The following is a 27,214-nucleotide window of genomic DNA, read 5'->3' as shown; positions in this document are numbered from 1 at the left end:
TCAATAGTCACTTCAATAAAAGGGAGGCTTTGGTGGATGTACATGGCGACTCCGCCTCCACCCCTACCCTCACGATCCTTCCGACATAAATGGTAGTTCCTCAGTGAAACGACCTCGTCAGGGACAAAGTGTGTTAAGTGCATTTCTTGCAGAACTATAATATCGGGAGCATAAGACGAGGTTATTAATTTAAGGTCATTTACTTTAGATATAAGAAGCCTCCGGGCTAGTACAGTGGTAACGTGTCAGCCTCTCATCCGAGGGGTCGGCGGTTCGCGCCCCGCCCAGGCGCGAGAAGTTTCAACAGTCGCCTGGAGGTTACTGCTGTGGCTGGGCACCACAGCGGGTAAGGACTTGGTTCAGCCGAGTCAGCACCTGCTGACACACGTGAGCGAGTCGGCATTAGTCGTCGACACAGGCCGGGCTCCCCCCATGGGTATAGCCCGGGCGAGGCTAAAAATCGCATATCGGTCTTATCCTTAGATCTAAGACTTCGACAGTTTCATTGTATAATGGTCGATGCGAAAATTACGTTTTATGGGGCTTGGAAGTGCCTTGTCCGCCAGTTTTAATTTTCTTTTTCTAGGAGGGAGCGCCTCCTCTCCCTCGATTCCCGGGGACCTCTCTCGGGATGGTTCAGAGACAGAAGCCTCCATGTCCTGCACCTCCTGGTGAGGGAGACGACTCACAGATTGCGACCTGCTACTCTCTCGAGAAGCCGATCGCGAGCCAGACGAAGTCCTTACAGGAGTCGCCCGGACGGGGAGGTGCGATCCGAACTGTGATTCGGTATCAGCCTCCTTAGGATGTTTATGCTGGGTTGATGCAGTCATTTGATCGACCAATTTAGTCAATTGATATACTTTAATATTTAGTTCTTTATCGGTTTGAGTTCAGCAATTTCTTTATCCTTAGCTGCAAGCTGTTGACTGACATTACTTGCACTAGGGGTGATGTTAGTTACTGCTGCAGCATAGGATGTATCGGGTTTGTGTGTCAAACTTTCCATTTTCCTCTTAGCTTCAGTATAACTAACTTCATGCTTTCTCATATATGCTAATGCCTCAGTCTCCTTCTTCAGGATGCTGTACTCAGCAGATCCTGACTGATGGGGACCTCCACAGTTAGCACATTTGGAAATATGGCTAGTACATGTGATGGTGTCATGGGCTTCAGCACATTTACGGCAAACACATTTACTTGAGTCTTTATCAATACATCTTAATGAGGTGTGTCCGATTTTTTTGGCATCTATTACAATGCACTGGGTTTTGGATGTAAGGTTTGACCTGGACACATTCATATTCAACATTGACATACTCAGGGATTTTATTTAAAGTAAATATAAAAAAGCAGTTCAGTCTTCGTTCACACATTAACCCAGCCATTGGGAGTGTGCAAGCCAGTACACTTCTAGTGCCGGTCCCAAGCCCGGATTAATGGGGAAGGTTGTGACAGGAAGGGCATCCGACGTAAAACTGTGCTCCAAATCCAAAAATGAATCAGGCGGAACATTTATTTCAAGATATGGCTAGGGCGTCCCCCGTAGGCGACGCGCGAGGACATCGCCGTACACTCGTGAGAAATGGACAGCGGCTACCGTATCAAGAGCGAATACGGCTAAAGAAGTTAGCTCATAGGAGGGGGGAGAGGCAGAAGAAAGAAAATGAGACGATAGGTTTGAAGATTGGAACACTGAATGTGGGGAGTATGACAGCGAGGAGCCACGAACTGGTGGACCTGATGGAGAGGAGAAAGGTAAGAATCATGTGCTTGCAGGAGACAAAGTGGAGGGGAGTAAGGCCAAAGAACTTGGAAACGGATTTAAACTGTTCTACATAGGAGACGATGGAAGAAAGAACGGAGTTGGAATTGTTTTGGATGAGGAACTCAAGAAGGGGGTACTAGAAGTGACAAGATCTTCAGACCGAATCATCTGGCTTAAGATGGAGATGGGTAAACTGGTGGTGAACATCATGAGTGTGTATGCGGCCCAACAAGGTTGTGCAGACGAAGAGAAGGAGAAGTTTTGGGAGGAGTTGGACGAAGAAGTGAGAAAAATTCCAGCTGAGGAGAAACTATGGATAGGGGGTGATTTCAATGGACACGTTGGTGGTGATAACACAGGCAGAGAAGAGACGATGGGCAAATTTGGTTATGGTACTAAGAATGATGGTGGGGAAGAACTCGTGACATTCGCGATGAGGCATAATTTGTGGATCGTTAACACGTTCTATAAGAAAGCCACTAGGCACAAGATCACCTACCAAAGTGGAAGCACTCAGTCACAAATAGATTACATCCTCTGCCGCTCATATGACAAGAATACGAAAGACTGTAAAGTAATTCTTGGGGAAACCATCACAAACCAACACCGACCAGTCATTTGCACACTTAAAGTTGTGAAGTCAAAACCCCAGACGAAGTCAAGAACCCAGAAAATCAAGTGGTGGAAGCTAAAAGAAGCGCAGAGCAGAGATGATTTTACAGATAAGGTTAGAGAGACCCTAGAAAGACGTAGACAGGAAGAGAGGTGTGACTGGGAAACAATCGCAGAAGACATGCGGGATCTGGGAGAGAAAGTCTGTGGCAAAACCTCCGGAATGGCAAAGGCTGGAAAGGAGACGTGGTGGTGGTGTGATGAAGTCCAGAGAAGAATTAGTGAGAAGGAAGCAAAGGAGAAACTCTTTGAAGATCCATCTGAAGAGAACAAACCTTACTACAAAACAACAAAGAAGGAAGCTAAAAGAGCTGTGGCAACCGTAAAGGCAAGAGCATATAACCAACTCTACGAAGACCTTGATACAACAGAAGGTACGAAAAAGGTACTTAGAATTGCTAAACAAAGGGACAAAAACTCGAAAGACATCTATCAGACAAAATGGATAAAGAACGATGAAGGGAATGTGTTAACAAATGATGAGGATATTCTGGAAAGGTGGCGGTTGTATTTTATGAAGCTCATGAATGAAGAAAATCCTAGGGAAGCACGTGAGGAGGAACAGTTGGGGAATCCTGGTGAGGTGGAAGCCATCACTGACGATGAGGTGAGAAGAGCGCCAAGGAAGATGAAGGATGGAAAAGCAGTGGGACCAGATAATTTACCAATTGAAGCATGGAAGTGCCTTGGTGAAGAAGGAGTAACTATCCTGTGCTCAATGCTCAACAAGATTTTCGATGAAGAAAAGATCCCAGAGTCGTGGCGGAAGAGCATACTCGTCCCTATCTATAAGAACAAAGGTGACATCATGGCCTGTGGTAACTACCTAGGCATAAAACTCATGAGCCACAGCATGAAATTATTTGAACGTATGATTGAGCACCGACTAAGGGGTGTGGTGAACATCAGTGAAGAGCAGTTTGGATTCATGGAGGGGAAGTCCACTCCAGATGCCATTTTCGCGCTGAGGCAAGTGCAGGAGAGATACAGAGAAGGTCACAAAGAGCTGCATGGAGTATTCATCGATCTGGAGAAAGCATACGACAGGGTGCCACGGGAAGAGATGATGTGGTGTATGAGAAAGAAGAACGTCCCAGAGAAGTACATCCGTGTTGTGCAAGACATGTACAAGGAAAGTGAGACAGTGGTGAGGTGCGTGGCAGGGACAACAGAGCCGTTCATGGTGGAAGTAGGGTTGCACCAGGGGTCGGCACTTAGCCCGTTCGTGTTTGCGATCATCATGGATACCCTGACAGACGACATTAGGAAGGAGGCCCCATGGAGCATGATGTTTGCTGATGATGTAGTACTTTGTTCCGAAGAGAAGGCAGACCTGGAAGTGGACCTGGAGAGGTGGCACAATGGATTGGAGAAGAGAGGAATGAAAGTGTCAAGAGCAAAGACAGAGTACATGTGTTTAAATGGAAGGCAAGGAGGGAGCGTACTGATGGACGACCAACAGCTGCCAGAAGTAACAGAATTCAGTATCTTGGTAGTCTGCTACAATCGGATGGAGGTGTCGACAAGGAGATCAGCAGAAGGATCCAATCAGGCTGGAATAATTGGAAAAGAATGTCTGGAGTGATGTGCGACAAAAGGATACCCATAAAAGTGAAGGGAAAAATACACCAAACCGTGATCCAGCCAGCAATGCTGTATGGGTTAGAAACAGTCCCTCAAACCAAAAAGTTAATGAAGAGATTGGAGGTGGCTGAAATGAAAATGTGTAGATGGGCGTGTGGTCTTACTATGAAAGACAGGGTAAGAAATGAGGACATCCGGGAAAGAATGGGAGTAACAAATGTCGGGGTGAGAAGCAGAAGAGCGAGATTGAGGTGGTATGGGCATGTGAAGAGAAGAGAGGAGAATTACGTGGGACAGAGAATGCTTACTCTGGAACCACCGGGAAGAAGAGGAAGAGGACGTCCGAAGCAACGGTGGATGGACAACAAGGCAGATATGCAGTCCATTGGCGCAAAGGAGATTGACACTCAGGACAGAAGGACTTGGAAGAAGTTCGTATCCGCCGCAGCGACCCCATACTAAATGGGAAAAGCTCGAAGAAGAAGAAGAAGTCTTCGTTCACACATTCCCATCCTTCTTGGTCATACAATTAACGTCCACGACATCTTGGTCCTTCATGCTCTCGAGAATTTCACTTTCTTCCATCGTCCTCAAATCCCTGTGAAAGATTACTCCCTTACAGGTATTTGGGCCTATAGGAATAGTTACTTTAACTCGAAGATCATGAATTTGCGTCACCTTAAGTAAATCCTTAATCTGGGAGTTATATTGTACTTAAACAAGAAGGCTTCCATCTCGCATTTTTTTGACAAATAAAAATCGCCGTCCACTTGACCATCAACGACCTTATTGATGATAAGGGGATTCACGTTCAAAAGCGATCGATTTTCATTCACGCATTTTACATTCGCAAACCTTGCGTTCTCAGTGGGGATTTTGAAAAGTGGTCTTCTCGTCTTGTCATTAGTGGGGTTGTTCATAGTCGAATTCGTCAAAGACTGGTCATGAATCGCCTCTCCTCCTTGAGAAGAAGGGGTAGCCGGGGTATCATTCATCATGGGTATTGGGCCAGGTCCGACCCCTTGGCTCAAAGCCGTAGTCCTGAAGGGATTAAAAACTCCTAACTTTGGTATCAACCTAAACAATAGTTAAGAGAATAAGGCAGTTTTCTGTCCTCTACCCCCCCAGTGGAAGCCTGGTTGCCGAACTTACCTAGAGAAGGACGGTAATTCACAAGGACCTCCGGTAGGCTCAGGAAAGTCATATTAAGGGGGAAATTTTAGAATAGAAAAAGTGCGCCCAAAGGCCGCCCCATACTATTGGGCCTCCCTACCCATGGGTCAAAGCCCACAAGTGCTACCCTAGTGTAAATGTGTGTGGGTGTGTACATGTGGAATGGGGTATATACGTGTGTGAGTGTGTAGGTGTGTGAATGTCTGTGTATACATATGCTTATTTGTGTACAGATGCCTACACGTGTATACATATACGTATGTGTGTGTGAATGAACATCATTAAACGTGTGTGTACCCATGTGTACATGTGTAAACATGAGCGTGATTACATGTGTGTGCATGTGTAAATGTGTACATGTGTGCACGAGTATTAGTGTGTACATGTATGTCCATGCATGTGAAAAATGTGTGCGTTTATATGTATGTGTGGACGTGTGTGTACATGTATGTACTAATTTGTATGTTTACACGCATATGTATGTGTGCTAGTGTGTGCGCATGTTTGCACTAGTGCTTGTGTGTGTGTGTGTGTGTGTGTGTGTGTGTGTGTGTGTGTGTGTGTGTGTGTGTGTGTGTGTGTGTGTGTGTGTACGTGTGTGTGTGTGTGTGTGTGTACGTGTGTGTGTGTGTGTACGTGTGTGTGTGTGTGTGTGTGTGTGTACGTGTGTGTGTGTGTGTGTACGTGTGTGTGTACGTGTGTGTGTGTGTGTGTACGTGTGTGTGTGTGTGTGTGTGTGTGTGTGTGTGTGTGTGTGATGTGTGTGTGTGTGTGCATGTGTGTGTGTGTGTATATGTGTGTGTATATGTGTGTGTGTGAGTGTACATGTGTGTGTACATGTATGTGTGTGTGTGCATGTGTACATGTGTGTGAGTGTGTGTGTGTACATGTGTGCTGGTGTGTGTGTGTGTGTGTGTGTACATATGTGTTGGTGTGTGTGTGTGTGTGTACGTACATATGTGTTGGTGTGTGTGTGTACAAATGTGTTGGTGTGTGTGTGTGTGTGTGTGTGTGTGTGTGTGTGTGTGTGTGTGTGTGTGTGGATGTGTGCATATGTGTGTGTGGATGTGTGCATGTGTGTGTGTGTGTGTGTGTGTGTGTGTGTGTGTGTGTGTGTGTGTGTGTGTGTGTGTGTGTGTGTGTGTGTGTGTGTGTGTGTGTGTGTGTGTGTGTGTGTGTGTGTGTGTGTGTGTGTGTTCATGGGTGTGGATATGTGTATATGGCTGTGTGTACACGTGTGTGTGGGTGTATGTGAATGTACATATGCGCACATATACAAATTGATAATTGGCCGAATCATTATTCTTGCTTTCAATGCATCTTATTTCGGTACCATGTTACACTATGTATATAACCCATCTACGCCTGCATGTCTCTATATATCACATTACATGCGTGCTCTTCCAGCACCTAAGGTCGTGCGACTGCGGATACTTCGGTGTCAGATAAGGGCAGATTACATTGATTATGGCCGAAAATTTCATATTGTGTTCAATGACCTCACTTTCAAAACAATAGTGATAATGCTAAAGCAGTATTAGTAATAGCAATAGTAACGCTAACAGTTGTTAAAAATACTTATAAACGATGATAATTTAATTGTCAGTATATATGATAATGATATGACTGTGATAATGAAAAGGATAATGTAATGATGATTGAGGCGTGATCGTAATTTAATAGCAGGCAACCGCAATCGGAAATGGCTTTCTAGCTGCGGCACCATAAATATATATATTGGAGTAAGAAATAATTTGAAGAAAACATCGCTCGTACGGCTATATCAAGCGTTATGAAAAAGGGTTTCACCGATCTCACTGGTGTCTTATCGCAAATTAGGGAACACTATTCGCTTATTTACCCCCTCCCCCAACAATACACAATACGTGGGAGTGGTCTCATGCGCAGCATTTTATTTCGGTAAGTAATTTCGTTATACTGGAAAACAAGCAAATCTTTACGAAGCTAGTTACCTAACGGGAAAAAAAAACCTTCAATATAACAATGGTTTTCCGACTACGGTCATTGTCACGTAAATACCATTGTTAACAACTAAATAGGTGTAACGTATCAATTCACACACACATCAAAAAACTCACCGCCAATTGTACGGTAAAAAAGTACTAAAAAATACTAAGGATTATGTGAGACTTACCTTTTCTGTAGTTTAGCTTTCTTCCATTGTATAATGGGTGGCGGTGACTTATTTACTTTGCTAGGCCTTCATGCATAATAGATAACTCTGTTTCAATATAACTTGCCCCTCGTTCCACTACATAAAAGACATACACGTACACACTTTATGATTTCAGAAGCAATCCACTCTTGAGAAAACAATTACATTCCTGTTCCAGTATATATTCTTACGTAACAAGTATCACACATTGACAAGAAACAAGTACAGTCTCATATACCTTAATTCTGTATCACGCATTGACATTATATGTATTGTAGCGTCTCACAAACACTACATGGCTTCGAATTTCACTTATTCACTCTTTTCTTAGTCAAGGACAACTGACAAATTTCCCTGTGACAAGGAATTGAAAGAACAACCCACTATTGACATTCGTCTCTCTCATTGGCTAGTTTCTGTAAACACTGCCGCAGGGCAACGACAGTCCGGTGTTCTCATTGGTAGACTCGTGATATCTGACGCTCTCATTGGCTATCTTGTGTAAACATTGTCGTAGATATGAAAAGCTGAAAGTACATTAAACTTTGTATGCGTGTGCGTGTGTGTGTGTGTGTGTGCGTGTGCGTGTTCGTGCGTGAGTGTGTGCGTGTGCCTATGTATGTCTATGGATATGTGTATATATGTATATATGTGTATATATAGGTGTATATGTATGTGTGTGTGTTTATATATATAAATATATATATACATATATATATAATATATATATAAATACATAATATATTAATATATATATATAAAATATATATAAATACATATATATAAATATATATAATATAAATTTTATATAAAAAATATATATATATAAATATATATATATAAAATATATATATATATATATAAAAAATAATATATATATATATAAAAATAAATATATATATATATATATAAAATAAATATATATATATAAATAAATATATATATATATATATATATATATATATATATATATATATATATATATATTGCTACGCCAGTGGGTCTTTGTCTCTGTGCGAAACATGTGTTAACATGAAAAGGATGACCTGGGCATGTGTTAACATGAAGGGACCTGGGCAAACATGACGCAGCTGGCTGTGAGCGGAGGAGCGGAGGAACAAGCCAAGAGACGGAGTTGGGTGCTGCTCCTGTGAAGACCTCGTGTGTGCCTTTGTGACCTGATAAACTTTGTGTTGCCCTGTTATAAGCTGTATCGTGCAGTGTTTCCCCCTGTATTGTGCCTATAGAAAAGTGTACGGGTAAATAACTTGTGTAAATAAAGGAAAGACTGTCATTCTGTGTTTATTTCGTGCCCTGCCTCGCCACTTGATGTTTCCCCTTGTGGTGTTCTGGGACGCTGTGGTGCTCGGTGCCTCTTGGAACTGTTCACGACCCTGTGGATAGCACGCCGTCTGCCTAGCCTGCCTTGTGTTGGTGGCTGAGAGACGAGGCGGCCGGCGTAACAATATATATGTGTGTGTGTGTGTGTGTGTGTGTGTGTGTGTGTGTGTGTGTGTGTGTGTGTGTGTGTGTGTGTGTGTGTGTGTGTGTGTGTAATTGTATATGAATATATATAATTATATATGTATATATCATACAAATATATATGCATATGCATGTATATGTATTGTTACGCCGACCACCTCGTCTCTCTGCCACCAACACAAGGCAGGCTAGGCAGACGGCGTGCTATCCACAGGGTCGTGAACACTGAACAGCTCCAAGAGGCACCGAGCACCACAGCGTCCCAGAACACCACGAGAGGAAATGCCAAGTGGCGAGGCAGGGCACGAAATAAACACAAAATGACAGTCTTTCCTTTATTAACGAGTTATTTACCCGTACACTTTTCTATAGGCACAATACAGGGGGAAACCAGCATGTCACACTGCACGATACAGCTTATAACAGGGCAACACAAAATATCAGTCACAAGGCCAACACACGAGGTCTTCACAGGAGCAGCACCCAATTCCGTCTCCACAGGAACAGCAGCCAACCACGTCTCTCTTGGCTTGTTCCTCCGCTCCTCCGCTCACAGCCAGCTGCGTCATGTTTGCCCAGGTCCCTTCATGTTAAACATGCCCAGGTCACCCTTTTATGTTAACACATGTTTCGCACAGAGACAAAGACCCACTGGCGTAGCACTATCCCCCTCTACCCAAGCAGACGACCCCTCTGCTCTGACATACCTAAAAAATGAACAAAATACAGAAAAATTTAAATAAAATTAGTCCTCAGGAACAAACAAAATCCTTTCAAACAAAAATAACCGTAATTGTAAATCAGTTCTCAGAAAAAACAAAAATCTTTCATCCAGCGCGGCTTTCTCCGCTCTCGCTGGGGCGCTCTGGAGGAGGTGTGGGCGGCGGTAGATTGGTAGTGGCACCCAGAGGGGTATCTTCTGCCCCAAGACCTGGCTCATGGTCACCAATGACGTCTGTTGCATCGCCCTCACCGTCCAAATGCTCGTCCTCATCTCGGTCAGCGTCTGCCACGTCCTCATCGCCGCTACTGGGGCTAACGTCATCTTTTTCACCATGGACCCAGGGGTAGCTTCCTGGCCCATGGTAACCACAGCTGGTGCGCCAAGTCTCGAGGAAGTCAGGCAACGGCCCCACACCAACCAAATCCTTGCTCCCCGAAACTCTTTTGGAAGCTCCACTTTTTGACAAGTGCCCAGCTTTGCACCAGCTGGCACCTTCAGGTCTTTATTGGAGAAGTTAGCTACCAACACTGTAAAAACACCTCCCCTGGTCCAACAAGGCTCCCCCCCCAACCGTTTCCCCATCACCACTGCGGTTTTTGGATGGGCTCCATGAGGCACTATACTCCACGCATCATCTTACAGTCGATACCGGATTCAACTCTGTCCTGGGGAAGGGTGCGTCGCTCACCGTAACTACCTCTGCACAGCCAACCTCGGAAAAAGGGGCACATCTCCCGGCAACCTCACCAGCTTCCCCCCAAGGTCGACACACGCCTTACTCGCGTCGGATCAAGGCCCAGAAACATGCTCGCCCAATCGGCCACATCACCGGCACCCTCTGCACCGTGCTGCCCACGAAATACGAGCCCCCCGGGCCCCCCTTGAGCTGCAACAATGCCCCCAAAAACCCCACAGTCTCTGGTGCTCTGGAAGTCGCATAGTGCCAACATATCAGGCCGCACTGGGGTCTTCTCAGCCCCAGTGTCCACTGTCAGGCGGCGGGTTCCTATTACGACCCCTCCCCCTGCATCTTGCTGGTTCACGGTCTTACCCAAGTGGGGGCCCCCGGGAACAGGGGACGGCTGGGTTTCGGCCTCCTTCCCGCCTTCCGAGTTTTCCCCTGCACCATTTCCCCTTAGCCTTAGGACAGCACTCGGAGGTGACCATACCTGCCACGGGGGTCCTTGCGCACTGCGGGAAGGCATCAGAACCCGTCCGGTTGAGGGGACGTGTTCTCCATTCCCTCTGACCTGACTACGTCTGTGCCCTTCCTCCCCGCACCCCCAACACAAGCCCTTGGAAATTTTGCTCGGGCCACCTTCCTCAATGCACCTTTCCACTTTAGCCTTCGGGCCCCGGGGGTCAGGGCGGGTGGAGCTGGCCCTAGCCAGGGTTGCCTTCAGGAAGGCCTCGAACTCCAAGCCCCGCCAGGCCACCTGAAAGGCCCCCTCGGGGTGTCCTGCTTGAGTAGATTTCAGTGCTGGCCCTGCAAAGCGCAACAAAAGAATTGGGGGCCGGACCCAATCACTCTTCCCAGCCCAGGGGTACGACCTCCTTACCAGACCCCCCACACCTGTGCCAGCTGGGATAGTGTTTTCGCCACGCCCCGAGTCCGCTTCTTCAAGCGGGCCCCATATACCTCGGCCTGGTGGTGGTGCCCGAAACGGCGTTTCAAAGCCTCCGCCACGCTGGTGTAAGAGGCATGTTGGGATGGCGGCAGATGCCCCAATACTTCCACCGCGGGGCCCCTTAGCGCTGTTACCAGCTGCAGGGCCTTCTCTTCCTGGCTCTAGCCCTGGGCAGATGCAAGCATTTCAAATTGGGCGACATATGCCTCCCAGGCCACCTTCCCGTCATACTCAGCTGGCTTACGTTTCACAGAATGTCTGGAGGCCGAGGGGCTGCAGGGTGGAGAACGCGTGCCGTGAACTAACACACCTGGGGGGGAGGAAGGGGGTGAGGGTGGCAACGAGGCGGGTTGACCGGGTCCGAGTTTGCCGCCACCTATACCCAGAGGAACGGTTCCGATGGGTCCCCCAGCCTTCTGCAGCGACCACTGGCTGCGACACGACGCTGCGAGGCCCGGGGATTTCCTGCCACGGACCCCAGGCAGACCTCAGCAAATCTGACACTCTGGCATCTGTTGCCAGAACCTCGTCTGCCTTCTCTGCTTGCAACGTTACTACCTCGTGATGCCGCCTTTCCTCCTTCACTTCCTCCCTCAGGCCCTGAACCTCGCCCTTCAGAGTCTGCACCTCCTCCATCAGTTCACTCTTCACGCTGTTGCAGGCCTTGTCGGTGTACTGCTGAGTTTCCATCTTCACAGATGCAAGATTGCTCTGTAGCACCTCAACAAGTTGGCAGAACTGTTCCTCTGCCTTCCTTGCCTGCATCTCAACGAGATGGTGCGCCTGCTCGCGTGCCCTCTGTGCCTGCTCTTCTGCCCTTTGTGCCATTTCCTCCTTCATACCGGCCAGCATGGCAGTGATCAGGTCCATCTGGCTCGGCTTCACATCACTCGTGCCTGCCTCAGTCTTAGCCTCCTCTCCCTCATGGCTGCGGCCATCTTTGGAGAACATGATAAATCGGCGCTCTCACTGATCAAATATCACAAATCCCACTCCTGACACCAATTGTAACGCCGACCGCCTCGTCTCTCTGCCACCAACACAAAGCAGGCTAGGCAGACGGCGTGCTATCCACAGGGTCGTGAACACTGAACAGCTCCAAGAGGCACCGAGCACCACAGCGTCCCAGAACACCACGAGAGGAAATGCCAAGTGGCGAGGCAGGGCACGAAATAAACACAAAATGAGTCTTTCCTTTATTAACACAAGTTATTTACCCGTACACTTTTCTATAGGCACAATACAGGGGGGAACCAGCATGTCACACTGCACGATACAGCTTATAACAGGGCAACACAAAATATCAGTCACAAGGCACACACGAGGTCTTCACAGGAGCAGCACCCAATTCCGTCTCCACAGGAGCAGCAGCCAACCACGTCTCTCTTGGCTTGTTCCTCCGCTCCTCCGCTCACAGCCAGCTGCGTCATGTTTGCCCAGGTCCCTTCATGTTAACACATGCCCAGGTCATCCTTTTCATGTTAACACATGTTTCGCACATAAACAAAGACCCACTGGCGTAGCAGTATATACGGGTGTATATATAAATATATGTATATTTATATATGTATATACATCTAGTGTGTCAATATGTATATGTACACTCACGCACACATCTATACGTATATGTTTGTTTGTTTGTTTCAGTGTGTGTGCGCGTGTGTGTGTGTGTGTGTGTGTGTGTGTGTGTGTGTGTGTGTGTGTGTGTGTGTGTGTGTGTGTGTGTGTGTGTGTGTGTGTGTGGTGTGGTGTATGCGTGCGTGCGTGCGTGCGTGCGTGCGTGCGTGCGTGTGTGTGTGTGTGCGCGTGTGTGTGCATTAATATATTGCATAAGATGGGAATATCTTCCAAACCTGGAAATTACGTTGCCTTTTCGGTGTCTTAACTCTGGAATTTTCTGTGAAGTTTTCTTTTCAAGGATGAGGGATATATCTGCAACTTTTTTGTTGTTAAAAAGGATTGATAGACCTACACCTATAACCGCTATTCCTATATAGTTTTCCCTTGTGTTTACAACTTTCATTTATTTTACTCTACAAACAAATATGAATACTTAACCATTTTACTGTTGCATGGTGTGTTGGTAAACCTAAACAAGACTGCCAGATCGAATTTGAGGCACTTCATTTATAGGGAACACACACTTTTTGTTCATGTCTTTTTGTTAATTCAATCAATTATACCGATTATTATTTTTTACACATCTAGATTGCCAGATCCAATATGAGGCACTTCACCTATAGGCAAAACACACTTCTTGTTCATGTCCTTTTATTAATTCAATCGATTTTACCCAATATTACTTTTTTATACATCGAGTTCGTGGTGTATTTCTGTTAACTGACACTGAGCCACTTGCTACAACATATTGCACCATTATGTGTTCATGATACATGTTGTTTATTACTGAAGTTAATTACTCATACTGAAAAATCGTAGTTATGTTTTCTGTTGTACGCAAGGGACCGAGCCAGTGAATAGAGGAGGAAAGGCATCCATAGCGAAATCAAGAAATGTTGTTGCTAATACTATTTTTTTTATGATACATATCATGCCATTATTTCTACCACTGCCATTGTTATTATTTTGCATCATTGCTATCATCACTATTAACAGATGGCCTTTTCGTAAACATGCTAAAATAATAGTAACAGTAGTTATAAGAGATTTCACGTTTCTCTTTCTTATTTTTTATTATTATTTTCCTCTCATTGTTATGACCAGTAACAATGATTGAATCTGCTTCCCTTTCTTCATCATATGACCTTGCCGGAAATATTTGGGTTTCTTTCGTCTCATTTTGCATTCGTGTTTACCTATTAGAATGCTCAGTACCAAGCTGCATTAATCCTTTGGCTGCCCGACAATTCGTTCATTGTTAACAGTGTTTCAAGTGCGCCCTCTAATGCTTATGAGCGTTCTTCTGTACGCGCCATGAAAGTTAATCCAGTATTATAGTTCAAGCCAGATCTCTAATGCACATATGCAATGACAGCGTCCAGGATTAAATTTAATACACCTCCGCAACAGACTTTACTTTTGAGCTTAATCTTAATCCTGCACATGTGCAGAAAGAGCTACTTAATCCCACCAATCATGTATTAATACGTCATGACAACGTCATCAACGCCATAGAGTTGAGTTGTCATTAATATTTAAAATAAACAATAACGAACAAATTCTATTTTCATGTCAAAATGAAAATGCATCAAATATATATTTTTTTATAAGTTGTGATATTCAAACTGCAGATGTAACTCTCAACTTTGAAAAGAAAAACGAAAAGAAAATCCCACAGAGAATTCCAGAGTTTGTAGACACAGAAAAAGCAATGTTATTTCCAGATTGGAAAAAATATTCCCAACTTATGCAAAATATTAATCGAATAAGAAAAAAAGCTTTAATAACGTCACGATTAGGTTTTAAATTCAAAGTACAAACCTATTGATTCTTTAAACTATAGTGACCAAAACCGCGCGGACATTTGCTATCATGATCCTCGCTAGCAATACCCTGAAAATATGCCCTACCCGTAACAGTTTTAAGTATTTTATTAATATAATAATGTACAATAATATTCATAGTTTTAGTGTGTAAAATGAAGTTACAGGTCGTGCTAAAAGGCGGAGGAAATTATCACCAATTCAATTCACCCATCCAAATACTGACCAGACTCAACGTTGCTTAACTTAGCTGATCGGAAGAGAAGCAGTGCTTTCAATGTGGTATGATCGTTAACATAAATACCGTAAGCATTAATCAGTTTTCTATCAGTGCTCATACATTTTAATATAATTTTGCATTGAACGTCATTGCTGTGATATCCCAGTCATATGACTAAAATCTGCTCCACACGTATGCATCAGTCACAACCGACCATTATCGGGAGTATTGGTAATTTCAAATCAGTTGCCATCACTTTCATCCACCTGCAAGTACCGCTTAAGAAGTTAAGTAAAACAATATTGTATGTAATAATAAATCTGTATATACGTGCAACTAAATCACTTGTACATTCCCGTCATTGTAAACAGGACAAGCTCAATGATAGAGCATATCGTATTTATTCTAATTGAACTTTTTTTTTTTTAATTATGGTGTTGCTATTATTATAATTATTATTAGTGTTATTATTTTCATGACCATTGTCACCGTAATTATTATTCGTAATAGCACAGGGTTACTGCTGCTATTAACATTATCATCATTGCCATTATAATGGTAATAATGATACCACTAGAATCAGTGATGGTAACCAGAGTTGTCAAAAACAATACAGATACATCAAATGTTGATAGAAATGTAGCAGACACAAAAAAATGGTAAATCATGAACCACCATTGGTTTTACTCCCTTAAGTGGTTGGCTGTGGTCGAAGCATGTATTGAAGAATAAATTTCATTGATGTGACGTCGAAAATGCCGCTTCTCGTCCGATCACGAAAGTGTGGCAACATTCATTTTGGTCAGTATTCGAATGGGTGACCGCCTAGGAACACTAGATGCTATTGACATTTTGTTATTCTTCGTGCATGTTCTTTTACGGCTTTCCCCTCCGCGAGCTAGTATAGCGTACTACCCCAAGCGGCAAATAAGTACAAACATAAGTATGCAGCACAATAATAGGTCCTGTCTCAGCACCAGGTAGAAGAGATATAGAAAATCTTATATGAAAACATTCCAAAGAAAAACTTGCAAAAAATGAAACTACCATATTAATATAAGTGACACTGAAAATGCCTAAGGCATGTCCATGACATTGAGGCACAATAATCTACTTTCCTATTCGTAATAGATTTTTCTGTGAGTATCGTTATGATCATATAAGATGGCCAAGGTCACCATGACTGTTTATTTCTTACTATAATTACTATCATTAACTTCATCGAATTATTAATTTACCTATTATCATCGTTATTGGTAGGGTAATTATAAACATTATCAACATTAATATTATCTACTTTTTATTCAATTTTATCATCAATAATTTTATCACCATTGATATCCTAATTATGATTTACATTAATCATTATAATCACTATAGTAGTATCATTATTACCATTATCATGACAACAATGATTATTTTGATGGCAACAAACATCATATGCTAATAACAATAATAATGATGGTGAGATTAAACATGAAAATACTAGTAATAACACAGCACTACAAATACAACTGAAAATACTGATAATAACAACAATATCATTTAGCTCTGTGCGAGAGATATAGTTGCATTTAAAACATATTTCATTTTATTCAATTTATTATGCATTACTTGTACATCTTGCATTCTTTACGGAGTTGTAAAGCTCGATAATTAGTAAAAAGCTTATGGCAGGTGCAAGATAAAGGTGATAATAGAGTTGAAATTGCCAATATTCCCGATAGTGCTAGACAGTGATTGATGTATACATTATGAAGCTGATTTCTGTGATGACAATTATATAGAAATGATGAGCACTGAGAGAAAATTGGCAAACGTTTAGCTTATCTATGCCATCTATAATACCATGTTGAAAGCACCGCTTCTCGTCTGATCAGCTAAGTTAAGCAACGTTGGGTCTGGTCAGTACTAGGATGGGTGACCGCCTGGGAACAACAGATGCTGTTGGCATTTTATTATATATGCTAATATGATATGCATTTTTTACCACATTTTAACAACTCTTCGTATATTCGTATAAAGATAAATACTAAAATTATTCTTCAATCAATACGAAATACAGTAAAATTCGGCGTTGTCGAATTTAGAGATAAGGATAAACAGAAAATGCATAGGGGAATAACGAAAGTAAAATGATAATGCTTGTTACTAATAATCATATTAGAAACAATATTTACAAAAATAAAAGAAAACCAATAAGAATAAAATGATTGAAAACACTCACGATCAAGTTTTAGCAATATGTTTGGCAGCAGTTTTGAAAATGTCTGTGTATGATTTGATAACCATTGAAACCAAGCGAGATTTATTTCCCTTAGTGGTCGGCTTCTGTGACTGATGAATGTAGGTGTAACTGGAAGGAATTTGTTGCAAAGCCAAAGGCTAAAGGAGAGCTGAACTGTAGATGGACATTTTCATTATTAGATGGACATTTTCATTATTATACAGATTTACTATTTCTTTCGCTAACAGCCACGATGAAGTCACCGCTCAGCGATCAGCGAAATCAAGGATAGGTCTGGTCAGTACTATGACGGGCGAACGCTTGGGAACACCAGATGCTGTTATTCATTATACATGCTAAAATGTATGCATATCTTGAGAGTTTCCGCGCCAGATAAAGCAGGTATACAATACTTTATGTGCAAACATTCCAAACAAAAACTTGCACAATAGGAAACTACATATTAAGGAAAGTGACAAATAGAAATCTAAAAAAAAAAAAAAAAAAAAAAATGTTCATAACATTGAGACACGATAATTTACTAGCCTTCTCTATCCGTATATGATGAATAAGATGGCCATGGTCACCATGATTGCTTATTTCTTGCCATGTTTACTATAATTTATTTAATATATTTATTTTGTACTAATTACCATCATTATTGGTAGGGTAATCATTATTAAAAATATTAATGCTATTTACTTTTCGTTCAAATTATCATTAATAATATCATCATCAATATCATTGTTCTGACCTTCATTATGATTTACATTAAGACTTATAGAAGTATCATTGTTACCATAATCATAACAGTAAGAATAATAATACTAATGATAAACTACAGATACAACTAAAAGTACTGATAATAACAACAATTGCAGCACAATAGCGGCAAAAAGGTTATAAGATTCAAGATTCGATAATAAACGGCATTTCTGCTTATGGTTAGTCTTGCCCCTCTTTCTTTCTTTCTCTCTCTCGCTCTTTATTTTTTCCCTCAGTGATTATTACTATCAGTAATAATACTATGAACTTTTTGTTCAAATTATCATAAATAATATTATCATCAGTGTCATTGATAATGCTAATTAAGATTTACATTAATCATTATAGCATCATTATTACCATTATCATGACAAGAATGATTATGTTGATGGCAGTAATCATCATATGCTAATAGCAATATTAATGATGGTGAGAACAATGATGAAAATAGTAGTAATCATAATAATGCAAACAGAACTAAAATACTGATAACAACAATAGCAGCACAATAGGGGCATTTTTTTCTTACAGAGTTGCATAGCTCGATATTAGTAAAAGGCTTACGGTAGGTGAATGGTAATGGTAACAACAGAGTTAGAATTGCTAATACTCCCAATAGTAGTCAACTGTGATGCATGTATTCAGGAGCAGATCTTGATGTTTTTACTAGAATGTCATGATAGTGATGTTTGATGCAAAAGTAAAATACACATTATATTTTAATGTATTAAGGAATTATGAGTAAAGAATTTTAGCAACGTGGGTCTGGTCAGTACTTGGATGGGTGACCACCTGGAAACACCAGATGTTATTGGCGTTTTGTTACTTGCTTTGTGTTCAATTACAGTTTTATGTCATTTTTGTAGTGTATACGGTAATGCAGAAATTGGTGATGAAAGGACTATAAGCGACAATAAATTTGCAATAGTTATTCTCACTATATATCTATGGATTCCATTTTCTTCCTCCTTTTCGTTGCTGCCCTTACGTATAGTTTATAGCATAACAGATTTCTCTGTAGAATATAGAATCAGCATGAGTAATCAACTCCTATTCTTGTTTGAACAGTGACCCTAAATTAGGTTTACTTCCCTAATTAGTCGGCTATTACTGCATGGCAAGTAAGGAAATAGTTAAATAATTTGAGAGAAAATTTACTCTGACTGTTTTGCTATTTCCATTAATTTCTTTATACACATTTAAGCAAGTTGCTGCAAACTCTTACGAAATGCCAGTCACATTTGAATATATAACAACTTCTCTTCTCTGATCGAATGAGAAGCGGTGATTTCAACGTGGTATGATCGTAAACATAAATGTCGTAAGCATTAACCATTTTTCTATAAGTGCTCATACATTTTGACTTTTACTTTATTTCGTATTATTTGAGGTATAATTTTTACTGATTATTTAAATATAAGAGCAGTGAAAGGTGGCACAGAAATGCATAACATATTTCGCATATATAATAAAATTTCAACAGCATCTGGTGTTCCCAGGCGGTCACCCATCCAAATACTGACCAGACCCAACGTTGCTTAACTTCGCTGATCGGACGAGAAGCGGTGCTTTCAACGTGGTATGATCGTTGGCATAAATATGCAGAACATTAACCAGTTTTCTGTCAGTGCTCATAGGTTGATACTATTATTGATAATAATTCGGAAATTAAAGATTAAATAGTACTAATGCTGATAATAAGACATGATTATGCTTCCCAAAATGATGATGGTTTATATTAATATTTGAATGACATTAAAGAGAATGATCTTGATAATAAATTAATCACCAACCGATCATAATACTAATAATCTCAAAACTAATTACGGACAAGGAAGACTTAATTATTGTGCCTCTTTGCCGTTGTTTTCGAGCTTTATGTCACTTTTTAAGATGTACTTTCCTATTGTGCAAATTTTTGTTTGAAAAAAAATCATATATTTTCTTTATCTTCTTTATGATCGCCTGGGAACACCAGATGCTGTTGGCACTTTATTGTATATACTAAATATGTTATGCATTTATTTGCCAATTTTAACAGATCTTCTTATATTTGTATAAAGAACTTGAAATTCTACTTTGATTTATACGAAATTGTAAAAGTAAACAGCATCGGATTTAGAAAGAAGGTTAAATAGAATAAGGATAAGGGTATAACTAAAGTTAAGTAAAGTGATAATGATTGTGACATCAATAATCATATTAGTAATGATGTATACAAAACATCAATAAGAACAAAATCATTATAATGAATCAATCTAAGAAAATATTCTCGATTAAAGTTTTAGAAATATAATAGGCAGCAGCTTTGGCTCTGTACCCTTCCTTGTAGATTTCCAGAGCAGTATATGATTGTATTACCCAGTGAACCCTGTGTAGGACTTTATTAACCAGTGAACCCAAGTGATATTTCCGGTCGGCTTTTGTGACTGGTGAATGTAGGTGTAACTGGAAGGCAAGTAATAGGAATTTGCTGCAAAGTCAAAGACTATAGATGGCATTGTCATAATAATGCAGATTGCTATTTCTTTCCCTAACAGTCATACAACGTTGAAGTCACCGATTCTCGTCCGATCAGCTAAATTAAGAACAGTGTCTATTCAGTACTTGGATGGGTGACCGCCTTGGGAAACCAGACGCTGTCATTTTATTATACATGCTAAATATGCTATGCACTTCTTGTGAGCTTTCGCGCCAGATAAATCAGATATACAAAATGTTAAATGCTATTATTCTAAACAAAATCTTCCACAATAGGAAACTACATATTAGGATAAGTGGCAGACAAAAAGCTTGCGAACATGTGCACGACCTTAATCTATTTTCCCTATCTGTAACTGGTTTGTTGCAATTATTATTACGATCATCAGATGACCATAATCATAATGATTATTAGCTTTTCTTACCATGATCACTATCATTAATTTTATTTAATTGAGAACTCACCAATTATTACCTTTAGTGGTAGGATTATAATCACAATTATCTGTATTCCTACTATTTCATTTTCATTCAAATTATCGTTAATATTATCATCAGTAGTACTGATACGATAATTTAGGATTTACATTAATCATTATAGTAACATTAGTATCATTATAATGAGAATAGTGATAAGCAAGAAGGTAATAGTGATGGTGATAATGATATAAATCTAATGTGTACCTTTATTGATTCATAGCTTTTGTGTATGTTAACAATATTCCTGAATTGTACAATATACATTAATTGGTGAACCGTTCGTTTGGATTCACCTTATATGGGTTGGTAATGTGTTTCCCTTCACACACCCGTTATAGCTAGAATGTAATGGCAATAAAGTTTAATGCAAATAAAAAAAAATACATTCTATTTAAATTATGCATGAAAAACGTGTAAGCTCTGACATAAATGTGGTTAATGATCATGAAATGTACGCCAACGATCATACCACGTCAGGGCCGGATTAAGGGGGGGGGGCAAAGGGGCCCGGACCCAGGACCACCCACCAAGAGGGGGCCTCCGGACTATAATGTATTGACAGTTGGTGTAAAAAATGACCAATATGATGTAAATTTTCTGTTTAATTATATTTCTGTAATTTTTTTAAATGTAAATTTTGTGTTTCTTTATTAATTACATACCATGTACCTTTATTACATATTAAATGTATTATATCATTGAAAAACTAGTCTTTATTTAATACCTTTTTGCTTTCCTGACACATTAAATAGTAGGCCTATAGTAGCTTGTTAAGGTCGAAGGTTACTAGTCCGCGGTATATGTTATAGGAAAAGTGGAAAGGGGCCTCCATTCCAACTGGGCCCCAGGCTTCTCACACACCTAATCCGGCCCTGTACCACGTTGAAAGCACCGCTTCTCGTCTGATCAGCGAAGTTAAGCAACGTTGGGTCTGGTCAGTACTTGGATGGGTGAACGCCTGGGAACACCAGATGCTGTTGGTATTTTGTTATATATGCTAATATGTTATACAATTTTACAACAAATTCTAGTAGTTATTCTTATATCTATATAAAGCAATCAATTGAAACTATACTTCAGTCCACAGGAATTACAGTAAAATTCATCACCGCCGGAGAGAGGAAGAAGGATACACAGAAAACGAATAGGGTAACTCATAGAGGTAACTAAGGGAAATGCAATTCTGTATTCTAAAAAAATTATTAATTTTCTGATACCAAACAGACCTTTGCGGCAGTTTTACAAAGAAGAATTACTTAAAGTTCTAATAATGATTACTTCCGTTAGTAATAATCATATTAGTAATGATATCTACAAAAGAACAATAAGTATAAAATTATTGTAATAAAGATAAGTCTTAAAAAACAAACGAATAAGTTTTTGTAATAAAGATACGTCTTAAAAAAACAAACGAATAAGTTTTAGCAAGATATTTTGCAGCAATTTGAAGCTTTGGTTTAGTTTTCCAGGGCCGAAAAGGATAAAAAATGACTGTCGTCTGTGTATGATCTTAGTAACCAGTGAGCCCAAATGAAAACTGAAATGTATATGCCATAAATATACAAACTGCTAATTCAATCGCCAATGATAGTAAGTATTCGGATGGGTGACTGCCTGGGAACACCAGACGTGTCTTTTTTTGGTAGATAACTATGAAAATCAGTAAATTATATAAGGTTAACAAACAGAAACGCACGCATACAACACATTTGGTCTAGTCTGCATGCTACATAAACCAGATATAGAAAATAATATATGAAAAAAAATGCACAAGAAATTGCATACTAACGTAGTAACAGTTAGATTTTTTGAAAACATGTCTACGACAATGATACACAATAATCAAAGTCTTCTCTGTCTTTAATTGGTTTTGCCATAATTGTCGTTAGGATCATCATTATCGTAATTACTGATATAATTAAGCTGGCCATGATCACGATTATTATTTCCATATTTATTTAATCTACTTAATAATTCACTAATTAGCATAATTTTGGGTAGGATTACAATTACTGCCTTTTTTATTATCATTCGTAATATCACAAGTATCATTGATGTGGTCATGATTATGATTTACATTCAGTATAGTAGCATCATGATTACAATTATAATGATGATGTTGATAGCAGCAATAACCGTATGCTAAAAGATACTAATAATGGTGATGATAATGACAAATAATAATCATGATACAAACAAAACAACTAATAATAATGACAATACCAACAAAAATAGCAACACTATAACAATTAAATTATATATATATATAATATATATATATATATATATATATATATATATATATATATAACAGGCAGACAGACAAACATAGACGGACAGACAGACAAACAGACAAAGCACTCAAGATTTAAGATTTATTAATAATCAGCATTTCTGCTTTTGATTAGCTATATCGTTTAGCTTTTCCTACTTATTATGACGGTACAGTTGCATGTGTATAAAGCATTTATAATCATACACAATATAATTTTACCCAAATTCTTATGCATTACTTGTACACCCTACATTCGCTACAGAGCTGAACGTCTAGAAAATTTATAAAAGACAAGTGTATAAGAATGGTGACAACTGAGTTAGAATTGCCTATACTGCCGATAGTGGACGGTTGTTATTGTTGCTATACATTGTTTGGGGATCTCAGTGATATGACAGAATGTCATGGTGAGGAAGTTTGACGGTAAAAAATATATTGTATTAAGATGTATGAAAAAACGTGAGAAATGACAGAAAAATGGTTAATGTTAAAGTTTCTTTGCCAACGATCATATCACATTGAAAACATTTCTCGTCCTACCAGATTACAGAAAAAAAAAATAAAAAAAAATAATAATAATAATAATAATAATAAATAAAAAACAACCACGTTAGGCAAGATAAAACAAATGTAGATATAGTAAATGAAAATATTCCATACAATAACTTGCACATTAGGAAACAACATATTAAGGTAAGTCACACAGAAAGCTAATAAACATGTCCACAGCATTAAGGCACAATAATCTAAGTCTTCCCTATCCGTGATTGATTTTGTTATAATTGTCATCATGATCATTGTTGTCGTAATTACTGATATCATGAGTTACATGGCCATGATAACCATTATATTTTTTCTTCCCATGATCACCATTTATTTTCTGATTATTAACTGTGGGATTACAATTATGTTTATTATCATTACATATTAAGGTAAGTCACACAGAAAGCTAATAAACATGTCCACAGCATTAAGGCACAATAATCTAAGTCTTCCCTATCCGTGATTGATTTTGTTATAATTTCATCATGATCATTGTTGTCGTAATTACTGATATCATGAGTTACATGGCCATGATAACCATTATATTTTTTCTTCCCATGATCACCATTTATTTTCTGATTATTAACTGTGGGATTACAATTATGTTTATTATCATTACTCCTCTTTATTTTATAAATTATCATCAATGATATCATCACCAGGATCACTGATATTATCATGATTATATTGTCATTTTAGTCAGAGATGGGCAGTATCGTGAAACATGTATCGATTAATGATTTCGTGTTGGTATCTGTATCCCTTTAGCGATTCAATGTCTGTATCGTTTTATCGGTATCGCTAGTGTTTCTCTTAAAATGTAACGAAAAAATAGTACATCGATACACTTACATGGCAATCTTTAAAAGACCGATTCTTTGTATTACAGTATGTGTGTATATATATGTATGTATATATTGTCCAGGGTTAGTGTGGTTTTCCCTAACTAGATATTACCAACACATTTTCTTTCGATGCTTTCGTGTATGTTTGTGCGCGTGTGTGCGTGTGTACGAGTTCCTTGGTACCGTTCCCGCGACCAAAGCAAGGTCGGTGACCCATTCAGCACGACCTTCACTTAGCTCCAAGCTCCGTGCCCAAACACACCATATGAGAGTACTGCCAATGTATTGGCATATTATAATACTTGTTTCATTTTGATGAATGATATATCTAGTGTATATATTATAGTATAACTATGTTAATGGAGGTCTCAAACCTTTTTCAGTCTCCACTTTTCCTTTATGAAAGTGAATCGAATATTGAACATTCGAGTACCTTTCCAAGAGGGCAGACAATTTCTGAACTCGGATCTCTCTCTCAAGCAAACAAGCTTTATCAGAATACACAGCCTGGACCAATCCAAATGTTCTTTTGCTGTTTTTTTTTTTTTTTTTTTTTTTTTTTTTTTTTTTTGAGGATGCACTTTTTGTTTATCTCGTACAAATTGTAAATATATTGGTGAAATGTGTCCTGTGAATATATAATTATCCTGGAGAAATGCCCACTCATCTAAGGATCATATTGAACTAAGGAGAGGAACTGCCTAAATAAGGAAAACCTGAATATATATATATATATATATATATATATATATATATATATATATATATATATATATAAATAAAGAGGAGAGAGAGGGGAGTTTTGCTTTCTTCTGACCTAATTTATCGTGAAATGGCAATGAAAGGGATTACCCTTCAAATTACCTATAATATAGCCCAATAACCTTGCATATAGCTTAAAAGAATGGTAAGATGCTTTCTTGATTCCAGTGCAGACTACCATGCTATTGAAATGAGATTTTCTTCTGCATTTCGAGATTTTAAAACATTTACGAAATACATAAATATCCTCGAACATTTTATCTGTAAAATTCCTAATGGGCTGGTTTGACAAACTAACGAAATAAATGCAATCAAAAACATTAAAGACCTGACTTGGTGGACAGGTGGACCTAGAACACTTCTGTAAAAGTGAAATGTTATAAGGGGGATAGCGCGAACGCAGTCCCCACTAACAAAAATTGCGCACTCGAGTTAACCACATTTGGGTTAATCGCAAGGGTCAGCACCACCGGAGTGCAATGGTGTGCCTCGCCCTGGGAGAACCGCCTTCGTGATCACGGTATCTCCTGTGCCAGGTAAGTATGCTTCACAGACCCACGCGCCGACCCACGCTCACCCATACTGAAAACCCTACGCGCTCTACAACACTTTATACAAATATCAACTTTGACTTTAGTTTTCCCAAGAAACTTCTAGTGAATCACACTTATAATCCTTTTTAAAACTTGGGTTAGAAACAGAAACGTTCACTTGCAAGGCATTAAATTTGAAACTGTCCATTACATATCGTAGAATAAGATTTTTGTGGTATTCATTTTATACTATACGACTTTTAGCATACCCGTATTTTTTTTTTTTTTTTTTTGTATTTTTTTTTAGCATTGTTCGTAACTGTACATCCATTAATACAGTTGGATACACATGTTCGTATATATGTAATATTCAGATGATTTTAATGGACACTGCGGTATACGCCATTCAGATTTTAATTATATTACGCTACGGCAATATCTCATGGCAATTTTAAAGTTTTACTTGCGTAAACATTCTCTGAACGTTTGCTATTGTGTAAAATTACGTATGTACACATACATTATATATATATATATATATATATATATATATATATATATATATATATATATATATATTGTGTGTGTGTGTGTGTGTGTGTATATATATATATATATATATATATATATATATATATATATATATATATATATATACACAAACAGTATGTTTATGCATGTGCATGGCTGTAAGTGCGGCGTGCATAAGTATGCGGACATGTGAGCAAGGTCTATATACAACTTCTATAGACCTTGCATGTGCGGGCGGGCGGGCGGACGTTTGTATGTGTTAATAACGAGGTTTTGTGAGAAGCTAAGGGTATTTGCTTACATGTACTTTGAAGTCCGTTGAGGTTATAAAACTGCTTAAAATCCCAGCAACAGGTAATACAGACCCTCCAAACCTGATCCACTCCCTCCGACGATTTAATCAAAACCTTGTATAAACGTTTTACAATTATATTATATGCTTGATGCACTATTTCTGATAAAAAATGAACAATGTCAAACTGGGTCTCTAGTACCTCCTGATTGCTCTACTTATAATCAAGATATACACTAATAAATTATACACGAACTCTGGTGTCAAAGGTATATTTTCAATAATATTAAGATCATATCAAATTGGGTGTCTGTAAATAACATATCTTTTCTACTCTACGACACCTTCACTTCATCTACAGTGCATGTCAAGTGTAAATAGAAACATATATTTAACACATTTTTATCTAGAAGTGTAAATACAAGGATGACCTGAACCTCTCTGCCCACAAATCACCAGAACCATAATCTACAATATTTTCATAGAAATTACATTGTAATTGGTCCAATCTCTCTGAGGAAGATATCAAGTAATTATATAATTATAGGCTCCTCTTAAATAGCTAGTTAAAAGGCTTCGCAAAGGCTAGCTTAAATGTTTTTTGACT

The 27,214-nt window shown here is 39.4% G+C and overlaps 2 non-coding genes and 2 pseudogenes across 2 annotated transcripts; 2 read left to right on the top strand and 2 right to left on the bottom strand.

Annotated features, from left to right (window-relative positions):
• Window positions 1-16,707: 16,707 nt before the first annotated feature.
• LOC119581458 lies at window positions 16,708-16,826 on the top strand (annotated as a pseudogene).
• A 2,513-nt stretch (window positions 16,827-19,339) lies between these two features.
• Window positions 19,340-19,458, bottom strand: LOC119581443. Its single transcript, XR_005229569.1, has one exon. It is a non-coding gene; the product is annotated as a 5S ribosomal RNA (ribosomal RNA).
• Window positions 19,459-21,690: 2,232 nt separating this feature from the next.
• On the top strand, window positions 21,691-21,809 carry LOC119581300 (annotated as a pseudogene).
• A 3,825-nt stretch (window positions 21,810-25,634) lies between these two features.
• Window positions 25,635-25,795, bottom strand: LOC119581328. The gene has a single exon (XR_005229478.1). It is a non-coding gene; the product is annotated as a U1 spliceosomal RNA (small nuclear RNA).
• Between the last annotated feature and the right edge of the window lie 1,419 nt (window positions 25,796-27,214).

This window comes from Penaeus monodon, chromosome 14 (assembly GCF_015228065.2).
Source record: "Penaeus monodon isolate SGIC_2016 chromosome 14, NSTDA_Pmon_1, whole genome shotgun sequence".
NCBI lineage: Eukaryota > Metazoa > Arthropoda > Malacostraca > Decapoda > Penaeidae > Penaeus > Penaeus monodon.
This window is presented reverse-complemented; position numbering and strand designations above follow the sequence as displayed.